General features: G+C 35.3%; 1 long non-coding RNA gene across 2 annotated transcripts; it reads left to right on the plus strand.

The window, feature by feature from the left end:
- The first annotated feature begins 1,024 nt into the window (after window positions 1-1,024).
- LOC110145643 (uncharacterized) lies at window positions 1,025-14,014 on the plus strand. 2 transcript variants are annotated; one of them, XR_011487767.1, is made up of 4 exons: window positions 1,025-1,143; window positions 9,650-9,793; window positions 12,360-12,445; window positions 13,292-14,014. It is a non-coding gene; the product is annotated as an uncharacterized lncRNA (long non-coding RNA). The 2 variants fall into 2 exon arrangements; XR_011487766.1 differs by lacking the exon at window positions 1,025-1,143 and adding an exon at window positions 1,548-1,668.
- Window positions 14,015-17,173: the final 3,159 nt, after the last annotated feature.

Consider the following 17,173-nt stretch of genomic DNA (forward strand, 5'->3'; position numbering starts at 1 on the left):
AGTGAAGGACAGGGAAGCCTGGCATGCTGCAGTCCATGTGGTCAGAAAGAGTTGCGCATGACTTGTGACTGAACAACCACAACAATTAGAAAGAAATAAAATTTTGTTTATTTGCATACGACATAATCATGTATGTAGAAAATCCTAAGGAATATATTTTTTAAAATCTGCTACAATGAATAACTCTGTAGCGTGTTTGCAAGATAAGCTGCTGCTGCTGCTAAGTCACTTCAGTCGTGTCCGACTCTGTGCAACCCCACAGACGGCAGCCCACCAGGCTCCCCCGTCCCTGGGATTCTCCAGGCAAGAACACTGGAGTGGGTTGCCATTTCCTTCTCCAACTCATGAAAGTGAAAAGTGAAAGTGAAGTCGCTCAGGCGTGTCTGACTCTTAGCGACCCCATGCACTGGGGTCCTCCTTCCAGGGGATTTTCCAGGCAAGAGTACTGGAGTGGGGTGCCATTGCCTTCTCCATTGCAAGATAATAATTCAATATAAAAGAATTTTTATATTTTCTTTGTATTGAGTGTACAAAAAGGCATGTAAAGTACAAGAATTGATGACCTAACAAATGCTGATGGGGTCTGAGAAGAGATAAGAAACTTGACTGATTGATTAAGGACTGCAGTTATTCTTTAATGAGTATTAAATATACTTAAGAGTACAATAAGGTTTTGATATACATATACACTGTGAAATGATTGCTACAATCATTAATCAATATACCCATCTATTCACATTTGCCATTTGTGTGTGTATATGGTGAAAACACTTAGGAGCAACTCTCTTCACAAGTTTCAAGTATGCAATACAGTATTAGTAATTATAATCACCATGCTGTATCATTAGAATTTATATATCCTACATAACTGGTCTGGTTTGTTTCCCTTAGCTTTCTATCTTAAGGTTTATCTATGTTACTGCAAATGACAAGATTTCCTTCTTTCTCATGGTTAAATAATATTCTACTGTACATTTATAACACATTCTCTTTATTTATTCATCCCCTGACAGATTACTTAGACTGTTTCCACATCTTGGCTCTTGTGAATAATGTTGCAGTGTACACAGGAGTGAAGATATCTCTTCAACATAATGAGTTCATTTCCATATATACCCAGAAGTCGGATTGCTGGATCATATGGTACTTCTATTTTTAATTTCTTTAGGAAACTCCCTACTGTTTTCCATAATGGCTGTTTCAATTTATATTTTCACCAACAATGCACAAGTGTTCCCTTTCTCCACATTCTCACTGACAGTTATCTTTTTGTCTTTTTGATAATGGCAATTCTAACCAGTGGAAGTGGCATCTCATTATGGCTTTGATTTGCATTTTCCTGATGATTAGAGATATTGTTTCTTTTCATATAGCTGTTGGCCATTTGTATAGCTTCTTTTGAAGAATATATATTTAGATCATTTGCCCATTTTAAAATTAAATTATTGATTTTCCAGTTATTGGGAAATTCAATGTTTAATATTTACCTAGTATTTTGGATCCAGAGAAGGCAATGGCAACCCACTCCAGTACTCCTGCCTGGAAAATCCCATGGACGGAGGAGGCTGGTAGGCTACAGTCCATGGGGTCACACAGAGTTGGACACGACTGAAGTGACGCAGCAGCAGCAGCAGCAGCAGTATTTTGGATACTAACTTCTTGTCAGATGTATGGTTTGCAAATACTTTCTCCTATAGGTTGTCTGTTCACTCTGTTGATTGCTTCCTTGGCTGTGCAGAAGCTTTTTCATTTGATGCAATCCCACTTGTTAATTTTTGCTTTTGTTTTCTTGCTGCTGAGATCTTATCCAAGAAATCATCGCCAAAACTGGCTTCTACTACAGATTTTATGGTTTCAGGTCTTATGTTTAAGTCATTAATGAATTTTTTTAAACTTTTTATTGAAGTATAGTTGATTTATAATGCTGTGTTAGCTTCTGGTATATAGCATAATGATTTCTTCTTGCAAAGCAATTTCTTTCTTCTGCCAGTGGAAAAACAGTTTTCCAAACAACCATTTATTGAAAAGGCATTCTTTCCCCATTGTTTTGTTTTGTTTTTAACACTGTGCATTTTTATTTCAGTAAATACTTTGATGTGTGGTCTATCTTTTTTTAAAAATTTACTTGGAAAAAGTTTCAGATTCCCAGAAAAGTTATGAGAATGGTTCAATAAACACCTTTCTGTCCTATACCTTTAATTGGTTCTCATCCAGGAATGATTTTGCATGCCCCCGACCCCAGGGGACAGATCAGGAGGCAATGTCTGGAAACATTTTTGATTGTTACAACTAGGAGACACTACTGACATCTAGCAGGTAGAGACCAAGGATCCTGCCGCCACTATAGGTTCTTGATAGCCTTCTCAAAAATTCATTGATCAAAAATGCATGGATTTTTTTCTGTGATCTCTATTCTGTTCTATTGTTCTATATATCTGTTTTACAACAGTAGCGTGCTAATTTTATTACTGCAGTTTTGTAGTATATTTTGAAATCAATAGTGTGATGGCAGCAATTTTGTTCTTTTTGTCCAAGATTGCTTTAGTTATTTACAGTCTTTTGCAATTCCATATTAATTTTAGAAAGTTTTTAAATTTCTGTGAAAAAGTCACCCATGAAACTGTACATTTGGATCGACTTTCACATTTGCCACCCGCTACAACCACTGTCACCTCTAATAACGACTAATCTGTTCTCTGAGTATATGAATTGGGTTTTGTTTTATTTTCTTTGCTTATTTGCTTTTGTGGTTTTTTTTTTTTAATATTCCACATGTGGGTGAAATCATACAGTATTTTTCCTTCTCTATGTGCCATAATTCACTGGTATAATATCCTTAAGGTAAATCTATGAAGTTGTAAATGTCAGGATTTCATTTTTTTATGGCTGAGTAGTGTATCAGTGCATTTATACATACCACATTTTCTCTATCCATTCATCCATTGATGGACAGATGTTGTTTCCATATTTTGGCTTTTGTAAATAATGTTGCAGAGAACATACGAGGTGTATATATTAGTATCTTTGTGAATTAGTGTTTTTGTGTTCTTCAGATAAGCACCCAGAAGTAGAATAGCTGGGTCTGTGGTATTTCTATTCTTCTTGAAAAATCTTCATACTGTTTTCCATAGTGGCTCCACAAATTTATAGTCCCACAAACAGTATACTAGGGTTACCTTTTCTCCATATCATCACCAACACTTGTCATTTGTTGTCTTTTTAATAATAGTTATTTAAAGGTGTGAGGTGATATCTTATTCTGGTTTTGATTTGCATTTTCCTGATGATTAGATATTGAACATCTTCTCATGTGCCTGTGGGTCATCTGTATGTCTTCTTTAGAAAAAAGCCTGTTCAGATTCTTTGCCCATTTTTCAACTGATTGTTTAATTTTATGTTTTGTGGTATATGAGTTCTTTGTATATTTTAGATATCAATCCCTTATCAGATATATGATTTGCAAATATTTTCTTTCATTTACTAGATAGCCTTTTCATTTTGATGATGGTTTTTACTTTGATGTAGTCATTTGTTTATTTTTATCTCTGTTTACTTTGCCTTTGGAGTCAAATCCAAAATAACATCACTAAAACCAATGTCATGTGGTTATTGCATATGTTTTCTTCTAGGAACTTCATAGCTTCAAGTATTACATTTAAGTCTTAACACATTTTGAGCTAATTTTTGTGTATAGTGTAATGTAGCAGCAGCAGCATCCAGTTTTTCCAACACTATTTATTGAAGAGACTTTGCTGTTATCGTTCAGTCATTCAGTTGTGTCCAAATCTTTGTGACCCATGGACAGCAGCAGGCCAAACTTCCCTGTCCTTCACTATCTCCCAGAGCTTGCTCAGACTCATGACCATTGAGTCAGTGATGCCATCCAACCATCTCATCCTCTGTTGCCTCCTTCTCCTCCTGCTCTTAACCTCTCCCAGCATTAGGGTCTTGTCCTTTCCTCCCTTTTGTAGATTAATTGTCCACATATGTGTGGGTAAAATTGTTTGTAGTAGTCTTTTATGACTCATTGTATCTCTCTGATATCATTTGAAATTTCTCCTCTTTCATTTCTGGTATTATTTTTCTTTAATCTTTTCTTTATTTGATTAATCAAGCTAATGGCTTGTCAATTTTTTCCCCTAAGAACCCATTTGTAGTTTCACTGATCCTTTCCATTTTTTTCTCTATTTATTTTTTCTCTGATCTTTATTATTTCCTTCCTTCTATTAACTTGGGGCTTCATTTGTTCTTCTTCTAGTTCCTCTATGTGTGAAGTTGGATTATTTTTTTCTTGAGGTAGGTCTGTATTACTCTGAACTTCCCTCTTAGAACAGCTTTTTCTACCTCTCATAGATTTTTTGTATGTCATATTTCTGTTCTCATTTGTCTTTAGGTGTTTTTTCTTATTTCTCCTTTGATTTCTCTAATGACTTATTTATTATTCAGTAGCATGATGTTTAATTTCCATGTTGTTTGTGGTTTTTCTGATGTTTTTCTCTAGTGATTGATTTCTAGTTTCATACCATTGTGGTTGAAGAGAATGAGTGATGTGATTTCATTCCTCTTGAATTCACTGAGACTTGCTCTGTGACCCAAAATGTCATCTATTCTAGAGAATTTCCATATGAGCTTGAGAAGAATGCATATTCTGCTGTTTGGGGTGAAATATCCTATATTTATCTAATGTTATTTGATCTAATGTGTCCTTTAAAAAAATAAATATGAGGCCATGCTGTGGGGTATGTGGGATGTGAAAGCTTAGTTCTACGATCAGGAATTAAACTCAAGCTCCCTGCAATGGAATCATGGACCACTGGACTACTAGGGAAGTTCCTAATGTATCCTTTTCTGGACAATGTATCCTTGTTGATTTTCTGTCTGGATCATCTATCCATTGATGTAAATGACATGTAAAATCCTCTTATATACTATTGCACAGCTTCTGATTTCTCCCTTTAAGTCCATTAATATTTGCTTTATATATCTTTATGCTTCAATGTTTGGTGCATCAGTCAGTTCAGTTCAGTTGCTCAGCCATGTCCGACTCTTTGTGACCCCATGAATTGCAGCACACCAGGCCTCCCTGTCCATCACCAACCCCTGAAGTTTACCCAAACTCATGTTCATCGAGTCGGTGATGCCATCCAGCCATCTCATCCTCTGTTGTCCCCTTCTCCTCCTGCCCCAATCCCTCCCAGCATCAGGGTCTTTTTCAATGAGTCAGCTCTTCGCATGAAGTGGCCAAAGTATTGGAGTTTCAGCTTCAGCATCAGTCCTTCCAATGAACACCCAGGACTGATCTCCTTTAGGATGAACTGGTTGGATCTTGCAGTCCAAGGGACTCTAAAGAGTCTTCTCCAACACCACAGTTCAAAAGCATCAATTCTTCGGCACTCAGCTTTCTTCAGAGTCCAGCTCTCACATCTATACATGACTACTGTAAAAACCATAGCCTTGACTAGATGGACCTTTGTTGGCAAAGTAATGTCTCTGCTTTTTGATATGCTATATAGGTTGGTCATAACTTTCCTTCCAAGGAGTAAGCGTCTTTTAATTTCATGGCTGCAGTCACCATCTGCAGTGATTTTGGAGCCCCCCCCCAACAAAAAAAGTCTAACACTGTTTCTACTGTTTCCCCATCTATTTGCCATGAAGTGATAGGACCATCACTTCACAGATGCCATGATTTTAGTTTTCTGAATGTTGAGCTTTAAACCAACTTTTTCACTCTCCTTCACTTTCATCAAGAGGCTTTTTAGTCCCTCTTCACTTTCTGCCATAACGGTGGTGTCATCTGCATATATGAGGTTATTGATATTTCTCCTGGCAACCTTGATTACAGCTTGTGTTTCTTCCAGCCCAGTGTTTCTCATGATGTACTCTGCATATAAGTTAAATAAGCAGTGTGAGAATATACAGCCTTGACATACTCCTTTTCCTATTTGGAACCAGTCTGTTGTTCCATGTCCAGTTCTAACTGTTACTTCCTGACCTGCATACACGTTTCTCAAGAGGCAGGTCAGGTGGTCTGGTATTCCCATCTCTTTCAGAATTTTCTACAGTTTATTGTGATCCACACAGTCCAAGGCTTTGGCATAGTCAATAAAGCAGAAATAGATGCTTTTCTAGAACTCTCTTGCTTTTAATTTGGTGCATATATCTTCTCACTGGATTGATTCCTTTATTTTTATGTAGTGCCCTTCTTTGTCTTTTATTACAGTTTGTTTTAAATTCTGTGTTGTCTGATGTGAGTATAGATACCCTGGTGTTTTGTTCCATTTTCATTTGCATGGAATAAATTTTCCTTCCTTCACCTTCAGTCTATGTGTGTGCTTAGCTCTAAAATTAGTCTCTTGTAGGCAGCATATGTATGGATCTTTCTTTTTCTTCATTCAGACACTCTACATCTTTTGAATGGTATATTTAGTCCATTATGTTTAAAGTAATTATTAAGAGGTATATACTTATTACCATTTTGTTTGTTCTCTCAATGTTTTTCTGGTTCCTGTATGTCTTTTTGTCTTCTCTTTCCTTTCCCTGTGATTTGGTAGTTTTCTTTAGTGTTATGTTCAAATTCCTTTCTATTTTTCCTTTGTGCATTTACTATAAGGTTTTTCTTTGTGGTTACTGTGAGGTTCACATATACTTAAGCTAGAACACATTTCCATTTTATCTTTTTACATCTCAATATTTTGTACTTTTGATGACACAGTTTCCATCTTATTATTTTCTGTATTGCTTAACTAATTGTACTCTAGAGTTACCCTAGGGGAATAGTTGATCTTAGTTGCAGCCATTAAATTAAAATATGCTTGCTCCTTGGAAGGAAAGCTATGACAAACCTAGACAGTGTATTCAAAAGCAGGGATTATCACTTTGTTGACAAAGGTCCATTTAGTCAAAGCTATGGTTTTTCCAGTAGTTATGTATGAATGTGAGAGTTGGAGCATGAAGAAGGCTGAGTGCTAAAGAATTGATGCTTTTGAATTGTAGTGCTAGAGAAAACTCTTGAGTCCCTTGGATAGCAATGAGATCAGACAAGTCAATCTTAAAGAAAAGCAACCTTGAATACTCACTGGAAGGACTGATGCTGAAGCTGAAGCTTAAGTTTCGACACCTTGGTTACCTGATGTGAAGAGCCAACTCATTGGAAAAGACCCTGATACTGGGAAAGATTGAGGGCAGGAGGAGAAAGGGGCGACAAAGGATGAGATTGTTGGATAGGTATCACTGACTCAATGGACATGAGCTTGAGCACACTCCAGGAAGCAGTGAAGGATGGGGAAGTCCAGCATGTTGCCATCCATGGGGTTGCAAATAGTCAGATTCAACATAGCGACTGAACAAGCAAGCTGACTTTATAATTGTTCACATGTGGAATTAAAGCCTATGATCTCAAGTCTGCCATCTTGTACTCCATTTATCTTTATTTCTCCTAATGTAAAGAGCTTTTTCCATCTTAATGATGCAATAAGCAGCAGGATCCTCCCCATCTAGATTCTACTGGAATAAGCTTGGTGAAAGAATCTGCCATGTCACTTCTACTAAAGTCAAAACTTTCAGATCTGGAGCAGAAATGGGGAATGGTCAAGGGTATTAAACAGATAAAAATTGCAAGTATAACATTTCCAAAACAAAAAGCAGTTCTTAAATCCTCAGAAATAATCATGTTCTAGACTGGAGAATTGGAATATGCAGAGATATCTCAGCAAGAATCAGCCTGCTGTGTAGCTGGGGTACTATTGGAGGGGAGATATGAAAAATGAAGCTGCAGTGTCAGATAACCGTCAAGTCATGGACTTGTACACTGTGCCCCAAATGTAAGATGATTGATGACACTGAAAAACTTGAGATTCTTATATTTTTGTTCACAATTTTGCCTAGTATTTAGTGAACTAAAGCACATTATGTCCCTCTGAGGCAAAACTTCTACTTAACCAAAACCCACATCTCTCTTACCTTCTTTTATTCATCACCATTGTATTTCCTTTATTAATCCATTCATTTCCTTCTATTGCCTCAGCCTCATCAACTCTGATAAAGTCATACATTTGAACAGTAACAAGCTCAAGGTGCACAACAATAGTGGCAACTCAAAGTTTTCTTCTTGGCACAGTGTAGCTGCTTCAACTTTCTTTCTACCATTCTATCAAAGCTGAGGCCAGAAACTTCACTGAGCTTGCCAATCTATGCTAAATCCTCTCACTTGAAATCTATTTGTCATTTTATCCAAAGAATTGCCTAGGAAGAAAATCTTTCTTGCAGCATGTATGATGGTGGGGCCTATTATGAAATAAATGGAACCAGTGGGGAAATTAATCTGTTTCAGCTGCATTAGAAATCCACATCTGTGTATTATGTTTCTTTTCAAGTTCAGCTTCCTTCTACCTTATAATCAATATTCCAGAGTTTTGATCACATAGTGAAAACCCATCACAGGAAAAATTGTGTCATTCTTTCTTTTGATATTTTTCTGTTCACATGCCAAACACTGCTGTGAAGTCTTCCCAAGGGAATTCTGTTTCAGCTCCAAAAAGTTGTTAACATAAGGCTGAGCCTGTACTGTGACCTTATTATGACAGCTTGTTCAAAACTACAAAAGATAAAGGATATGAAAAAGTTTAGAAACTGTGTCTGTTACATGCACACATGTTCTCCACAATATGTTAACTTTGGAAATGGTGGAGGATATAGTCCTAGAGGAAAAACAAAAGCAGTGAACCACTTCTGATTCTTCTCAGCCATTTCAATAATCAGCAGCTCCCCAGAGTCCCAAATAAATTTGTTAAAATGCAGGGATGATAATTATTCAGGTAGGATTTCATAGAGACTCTTCAGATGGATCCTTTAAACATATTTAACCACTTGATTCAAATTATTCAATGTCTCAGATTATCTAAGTGTTAGTATGGAATTCTCTCCACCTAGGAAGATGAAACATCTCCTGTGTGACTCCATCTTCTGCTGTGGCTTGCAGAATTCAATGGTGGGCATAGAATATGTATGTACTGTAATATTAAAATAAGAAGATAGACCCATAATAATATGAAACCTTTATAATGTTTTATATTAAAATTATATAAATGTTATTTAAAGTGGTGAAAAGTAAGAAACAATCCAAATACCCAACAATGGAAAATTATGATGTAAACTATGGCATATTCATTTCAGGAAATGTTAACAGTTGCTAGAAATGACATTAATAAAAGTTTATAATACCACAAGGATACATTTATAATATAATAAAAAAGCAAGCCTGAAGTTGCATATTATTAAGGTCACAGCTTTATAAATAAAAAGTATATAAGAAAAGCAGAGATTGATCACATTTTCCTTTTAAGTTTTTCAGGTGCTTCATTTCAGCTCAAAAGTAACCACTTGCTAAAAGTAACACATTCTCCAGGTCTAAAGATCCTGCTCTGATTTAGTGTATCCCTTCTTGGCTCCAGAGTAGGTTTATGGGGTCTTAGATATTTTGATTAAAAGATTTCATTTGTGAGCTAGAATATTACTTCTTTTGTATCAGCTTCAATCCTCCTTAACAGCAGTTTTGCCAATATTTCCTTGTTTAAAAATAAAACCAAATGATAACAAAAAGAAAAAAATTTTAGATGTAATGCAGATATTTTTATTTTTTCTAATTTTCCAGTGTTCCCAGGTGTTCTTTAATGAGTATGCATTTTTATCATACAATCTTATAAAATATTTATGAAACCATACTTGAGGAGCAGCTTGTCAAAATACATTTATGATGAAGATGTCTATGTCTACAATCAAACAATTTCATTCCTAGGTAAGTAATAGCCAAAAGAAATTTTCACAGTTGTGTGCAATGATGCAAGTACAAACATGTTCATTGTAGCCTCAACTAGCCAACAAGAGAATAGAGAAAAACTTTTTTCTTAAACAACAGTAAAATTGAGTGAACCAGAGCTGCATATATCTACATAGGTAAATCTCAGAAGCATAACTGTAACAAAAAAAAAATATCATTGCCAAAAATATATAAAAAGTATTATATTTTTATAAAGTTTAAAATACCCCAAAGAGTGCTATATATTGTTTATGTATACTTTATCTGTACTAAAAGTGTAAACTAAAAGAAATGCATGAATAAAGTAGATATCACATTCAAAGTGGTATAAGCCTCTAGGAAGAGAAAGGTGAGATTAAGTCAGAGAGACATATATAGACTTCATCTGATGCTTTTATATTTCATTATATTTTTAAAAGAGAATAAAAACAAGTATGGTAAAAATGGTAAGATTTGGCAAAGCTAGATAATAGGAGTTTGGGTCCTTATTATGTGATGATCCTTTGTAATGTGCTTGAAATGCTTCATAATGCCAGAGAAAATAAGCTATGTTTTAATATCTGCAGAGTAAGTTAATTATATTAGGATAATGTAGCAAATTTTCATATTATCTATACAATATAAAGTTATATTCATAAATGAAAAAATGTGAATATAAGAAGTTAAAAGTAGACCTGCTTAAAATATGTATCTAACAGATCAGAAATGGAAGAAAACAGAACCACATATATACATATTAGAAAACCAAATAGTGAATTACGATTACTAGATAAAAAAAAAGTAGGAACCTAAGAAACCAGGAGTCTGAGTGGTTTTTTAGTTTAAATAATGTTACTCAGAAATATGAATGGGGTGTTTATGAGTGAGAACTTTGTACTTGTATTCATACTATCAGGGTTTGAATGTTACCTCTACCACTTACTAGTTACTCATCTGAGGCAAGTTACATATTTTGATAGACCAATGTGCTTTTTTTCTTCTTTTGTTAATTGCAGAAAATGTGAATAATTATTTCATAAGCTAAATGTGAGGTGAGGGGCCTCCCTGACAGCCCAGAACAGATTGAACTTGCATCCCCTGAGTCTCCTGCATTGCAGGCTGATTCTTTACCCACAGAGTCACCTGGGGAGGCCCCAGAGACTTGAGCCAGATACATTTTCAGTAAGCAGAAAGGAGAGAGAAACAAAACATTAAGAAACACAAAAATTAAAAAGAACATTATTCCAGAGAGAAATAAGAATGAATTCATTTCCTGGCTTTCTGATTTTCAACTCTACTACAATACACACTATGAATCTCACCTTGGGATCCTTGAAATCCTCTGTATCTCATTATAGAGTCCCCTCTTTTGCTAGTGTAAAAAGTGACTGTTCTTTGTAGCCAAAATAACCTTGATTGGAACTCTACTGAAATTCGAATATTTTCATTCAAGGCAAAAAGTGATTCAAATTTACAGAAAAGAGGTGATCTTTAGATAAACATTCAATGAACAGTGAATGATCAAGTGTATAAACCAAATCAATCTGATCAAGATGTAACTCTTACATTATTAATTTCCATGTGAGAGAATTCAATGCAAAGGTGTACCAAAGGTGTAATGAAAGGCCTTAAAGTACTTTGAAATAGATATCATGCCCTAAACTTCTTTTCTCATTACTCTAAGTTTTGAAAACATAGCAGTTGCTCAATAAATATTATTGACTGATGTCAACTCTCTAAATTTCTTGTTTTTTTTTTCTTTTTAAATTACATGCTTTTTTTTTCTCTAGAGGATGAGATGCTTTGATATTTTTCACAACACAAAATATTAACCCAAATGTCACTAGCATAGCATGACAATTATTACCCAAAGTATATTCATTCTGCTGGTTTGTGTTTCCCCCCCTGCCCCAGTGAGGTACAATTCCACCTAGAACTGAGGTGAGTGTAGAGTTAAGTCATGATGAGAACTTAAAAAAAAAAAATTGACAGACTTCTCTAAATATGAAGAGTAAAAGAAGCCTGAAAAATTGCTTCCTCAGAAGCTGAGAAAATAATTCTGGAAAGTCACAGTATATTTACCAAGAGGGAGAAAACAGGGGGGAAAAAAACCAATAGGTTTATCATAAAGATAGAAATGGAATGCCAAAGGATATTTATTCTAAAGATACAGAACATTATGAAATAGCTGATAAAATATGAATGCAAATTTTCTGAGTTTCACTCTGAAACATGGCAATAAAAACTTGGCTGACTGAACATTATCTTCTATAATCCATCCAGATGCAAAAATGTGGAAAACACACAATAAATTTTTTTTGCATGTTGAATTTTTCATGTTAATCTAAACTCTGACTTCCCAAGAGCATCAGAAGTCTTCCCTGTCTCATATTTATCTCTGTTTACTAGTTCTACATTAACCAGAGAGCATAAATGATTATCCATTGTGAAGAAAGTAGCATTTTGTGTCATTAGGTAGTAGAAAACACAGGTTCTTTAAAATATTCTAAAAATGTAGACATGCTAATTAAGTTGCCTTTTGTTTCATAAGTTTATTTTATTATAGCCTCTGACTTCCAGGAACATGGCTCATTTGGATGAAAAAAAAAGAAAAAAAAAATGACATACCAACCTACTAATGTTATGTTTTGGGTACAGTATTTTGTTTGCTTTTACCAACCTGTCATGCTTATCTTGATTGGGTTGATTGGGTACATTGAAATGAAAGCCTAGGATGTGTATAGCTTTATCCAGGACTCTAAAGTGTATTTCTGCTCTCTTAGAACATGATGGTTAAAAAAGCAAATGCTTCATAATAAGCACTCTGACCCTTAACAAAGTACATTTAAAAGCTTCTTGAGAAGTGCTGTTAGGTAAATTCCGAGTATGATTAGCACTTAGGATTAGTAGAGTAGAAAGATTTTAAAGCTTTCTCTTTTATCAGATCTTTGCCCATAAACAGAAACGGCCTCTCTTGCCTTCTAGAAGACAATCAAAGAAAAAATGAAACTTTATTTAGATAAAGAGTACAGGAGCCAGAGCTTGCTTCAGCAAGTTTTAAAGACTTTTCTTTTCCATCAAGTAACCCCTAAAGTATCATATTCTTGTTAGTTTCCCAGGCAAAAGCAAGAAATACGCTATTAAAAAATTTATAGTTGAGTAAACCAAGTCCCAAAGCACAATAAAAAATACAGCAAAAGGAACAGTAAGTTTTCATACTCTTACTTTATGAAATAAGTTTATTTCAGGTTATTTTCAGGCTTTCTTTAAAATAAAATGTGAATGTGATTTGTGACCAGAATTGATACAAATTATGCTTCCAGTCTTTTTCTGTCCCAGCTGTAACATTACTCCATAGGTTGCCTTCAATAGAAAATTCTTAGTTATTTTTCTAAAATCTAAAACTTAATTAGATTTTTAAGGGCTTTTTGTTTCTAAACAGAGCTATAGACTTTTTCCTAATAAAATATTAATTTATTGCATTTTAAACTTCCTCAGAATATCCCCGATGGAGATTGTCACGTATGAAGATTTAACTCCTCAAAGTTAGCCTCCCAGGAGTCAACTGAAAGCAGCAAGTTTATTTATGCCGGCTCCTTCTATGTACCAGGCTTTGTCAAAGACCAGTTGAATCAAGTAAAATAATTTCTTAATAATTAAAGAACACCATAAATTATAAAAAGCACTATTTGCTTAAAAACTTTTTAGGTAATTTATACTTAATAGAAGTCACACAATTTCAAAACTGTTAAAACATCTGTTTCAAATACAGGAAGATTTCAGTTCCCAGAGTTTCTGTAGCAAAAATTGTGTCTAGTAAAATGTTTTGAATTTGGTAAATCTTGGGTCTGACTTCAACTATAGACAATTCAGCTATAGACAATTTAAAGTATAGAAAACATAGAACAACTGAGAATATTGTCAAGTTCTACCTTCCTGAAAATATTACCAAAGCAACATTTAATAAGACAAAAGAGAGTATTTTTTTAACCATAGTAAAGAAGGACAAAATAGTAATATTTACAGAGGATTAGATTCTGGTTTAATAAAGTCTTTCAATTTATAGGCTTGGCTAGGATTGGATAAGAATCATGATAATTCCACTCTAGTACTGATGGGCATGAACAAGGTAAGCATTTCTAAGCAGGTTCAAACACTCTTAGGAGAAAATGGTCATTAGAAGCTAGCTACTGAAATTAAAATCTCAGAGTTCTTTGTGAAGTGTCTTTGTTTTATTGCAACAGGCATGCTCATTCACTTATATAGTTTCTATGGCTGCTTTTGCACTGTCAGGGCAGAGTTGAGTAGTTGCAGCAAAGATGACATGGTCTGAAGCACCTAAAATATTTACTGACTCTTTACAGAAAGAGTTTGCTAACTACCGTTACAATAAATACTGTCAATGCTCTACCCAGATTCCCTTTCTTCACCACTTCTGTGTGCCCCTCCCTTGACTTTTGAGTGCTTTTGCTTCTAACTGCCTTCTTGAGATTTGAAGGTTTGGAGGACTGCTCTGAAGCTGTTGGAATCACTTGGCTTGCAGACACAGGTGGCTGGAAATGGCAGGAGGTTACCTCTCCCTCATCCCCCAGCAGCTCCCAGCCAGTGACTGACTAGTGTGGGATTGTGAAAGCAGCTCCCTTACCTTAAGCTGGAGTACATTCTGAAGGGTAATTTACACTTCATGTGTATGTTAGTCACTTAGTTGTGTCTCACTCTTTGTGACCCCATGAACTATAGCCTGCTAGGCTCCTGTGTCCATGGAATTCTCCAGGCAAGAACACTGGAGTGGTTTGCCATTCCCTTCTCCAGGGGATCTTTCCTATTCAGGAATCTCCTTCTTTGCAGGAGAGCCACCAGGAAAGCTGTTTTATACTTCTGAGTCTTCTCCATGGGAGATGGCTTATCTTTTACCTGCTACCTCAATATCTTGCAATGCTGTGGAGATGGCAAGGTTGAGTTTTTTTGAATGTCACTATCTTCCTTCTTTACAAAAACCAAACAAAAACAAAATTGTAAAAAGGCAAAGGCTAAATGGAGTACAAACTGAAAAAATATTCCCATTACTTAGAAAACAGGATGTCACACTGTAAGGCCTCCTCTTAGCGCACTTGCTCATAATTTGCTGTTAAACCATTTAATGGTCATGATGGGATGAATTAGGGATGTGTCATCTCTCCAACTTGATTCACTCAGCAGTTCTTGGCCCTCCAATATGTCAGGTCCTATGTCAACTGCTGAGAACACATTGAATGTAAGATAATTTAGGCCTTGAAAAGTTTACACTTTTGCGAGGTGCTTCTAATTTCCTATGCCATCAAAGCAGGGACTGGATCTTCTATTATTTTTCAATTTTCTGAGTGCCAAGCATAGCAATGGATTGAATAAATAGTTGTTAAATGTAAAAGACTCTGATGTTGGAAAAGATTAAGGGCAGGAGGAGAAGGGGGTAACAGAGGATGAGATAGTTGGATGTCATCATCAACTCAATGGACTTGAGTTTGAGCAAGCTCCAGGAGATGGTGAAGGACAGGGAAGCCTGGGGTTGCAAAGAGTTGGACACAATTGAGTGACTCAACAACAACAATTGTACTTACACTTCATCATTCTCAAGAATGGAAATCTATCCAGCCAGGGCAACAGTTTAATGCCATACATAATTGCTAGTAAAGACATTATTGACACATAACCTAGCATGATACAGTGTCAACAGCAGTGGGCTCCAGGCTGAGCTCCTAAATTCTAGACTCCTGGTTCCCACTCTATTAGTAATTCCCTAGGTCACCCTGGACAATCCATCTCATTCTCTAAGCTTCAGATTCTTCAGTTATAGAATAAAAAGGCCAGACTAGATTATATTTCAGGTTCATTCCAGTTCTGAAATTCTGATTCCTCTGAACTCTCTGATTACTTAGCAATGCCTGACTTCTCATGAACTAATAGACTTATTTCAGGACTCAATACAATAGTATTATAAGACTTGAACTGTGGAATTTTAAAATGTGATAAACTTTCTTTTTGAGTAAGAGCCTATATTTCCCTTGATTCATTCTATCTACAGTCTCAAGCATGAAAATATTTTCCCAATATGCCATTCATTGCTTTTAGTCTTTTATAAAAACAGGTTTAAAATAAATTCTGAAAAATATTTGCTACATATTTTCTGACTCATATTTCTAGACAAAACCAACTTCCAATCAATGCCATCTTTTTTAAATTTTATAAAATTGCCTTATTTAATCATTTTGAGACATTTTTCAGATTTTTATATTTTTAACACACTTAACCTTTTTTCTAACCACTCCACTTCTTTCTTAGGTCCTCAGACTTTAGTAAGAGTATTATTAAAATTTGTAGGAAATTAAATAAAAACTAGCTTCTGTTCCAAAAATGAACATAAAACTTTTCTAGGGCTTCCCAGGTGGCACCAGTAGTAAAGAACCTGCCTGCCAATGCAGGTAGATGTAGGAGACACAGGTTCAATCCCTGGGTTAGAAAGATATCCTGGAGGAAGGCATGGCAACCCACTCTAGTACTCTTGCCTGGAGAATCCCCATGGAGAGAGGAGCCTGGCGGGCTACAGAGTCCATAGGTTTGTAAAGAGTCAGACACTATTGAGGCAACTTAGCACACAAGCACGAAAAAAGCAAGAACTAGTAATATTTATTATTTTGATACAAATATTTGATTATTATTGACTCAGAGACAATTGTAGAAATGTAGTTGGATATTCACCTTTTTCTAATTTTTTATCAGAAGTAATTTTTAAGTCATCTAAAAAAAGTTCATGCATAAAAATTTTATATTCTTCAAGTCTTCCTTCCTTTTCCCCACCTCTGAAACTGTACCTCTCTGCAATGCCTTTCTCCAATGGAAAGAAGTAATTTTCTCACCAGCAGTTTTGATCCCTATATCATTTACAGATTGTCTTAAAATGTATTGGACATCTAGTACTTGACCTGATGCTAGATACTGAGAATAAAGAGAAGAGGAGAGGGACAATTTCCCAGAACAATTGCTAAATTGCATTTTGAAGGATAAAATTTCAAGAAAGAGGACAGAGGCTTGAAAACAAGAAAACATCATATTTCAAGAGTCCGCAAGCGCTCTAGGATGACTAAAGTAACAGTGTCCTCTATAAAACATAGTAGGACTAATCAAATGTCAGTAGAAAGTGTATGATCTGTCTAAGTAACATTACTGTTTTTCAAAGTTGACTCTACTACAGGGCTATTTATTCAGGTTCTGATGAAGGAAAATAAATTTTTAGAAAAATTTCACCATCATCCATTTCTATTTTTTACTTTCTTCACAGGCTTTAATTTATCATCTAACCCCATCATTCAGCTCTCCAGTCTCCTTGGGTCCTGTATCAGTTTT

The sequence above is a fragment of the Odocoileus virginianus genome, chromosome 5 (assembly GCF_023699985.2).
Source record: "Odocoileus virginianus isolate 20LAN1187 ecotype Illinois chromosome 5, Ovbor_1.2, whole genome shotgun sequence".
NCBI lineage: Eukaryota > Metazoa > Chordata > Mammalia > Artiodactyla > Cervidae > Odocoileus > Odocoileus virginianus.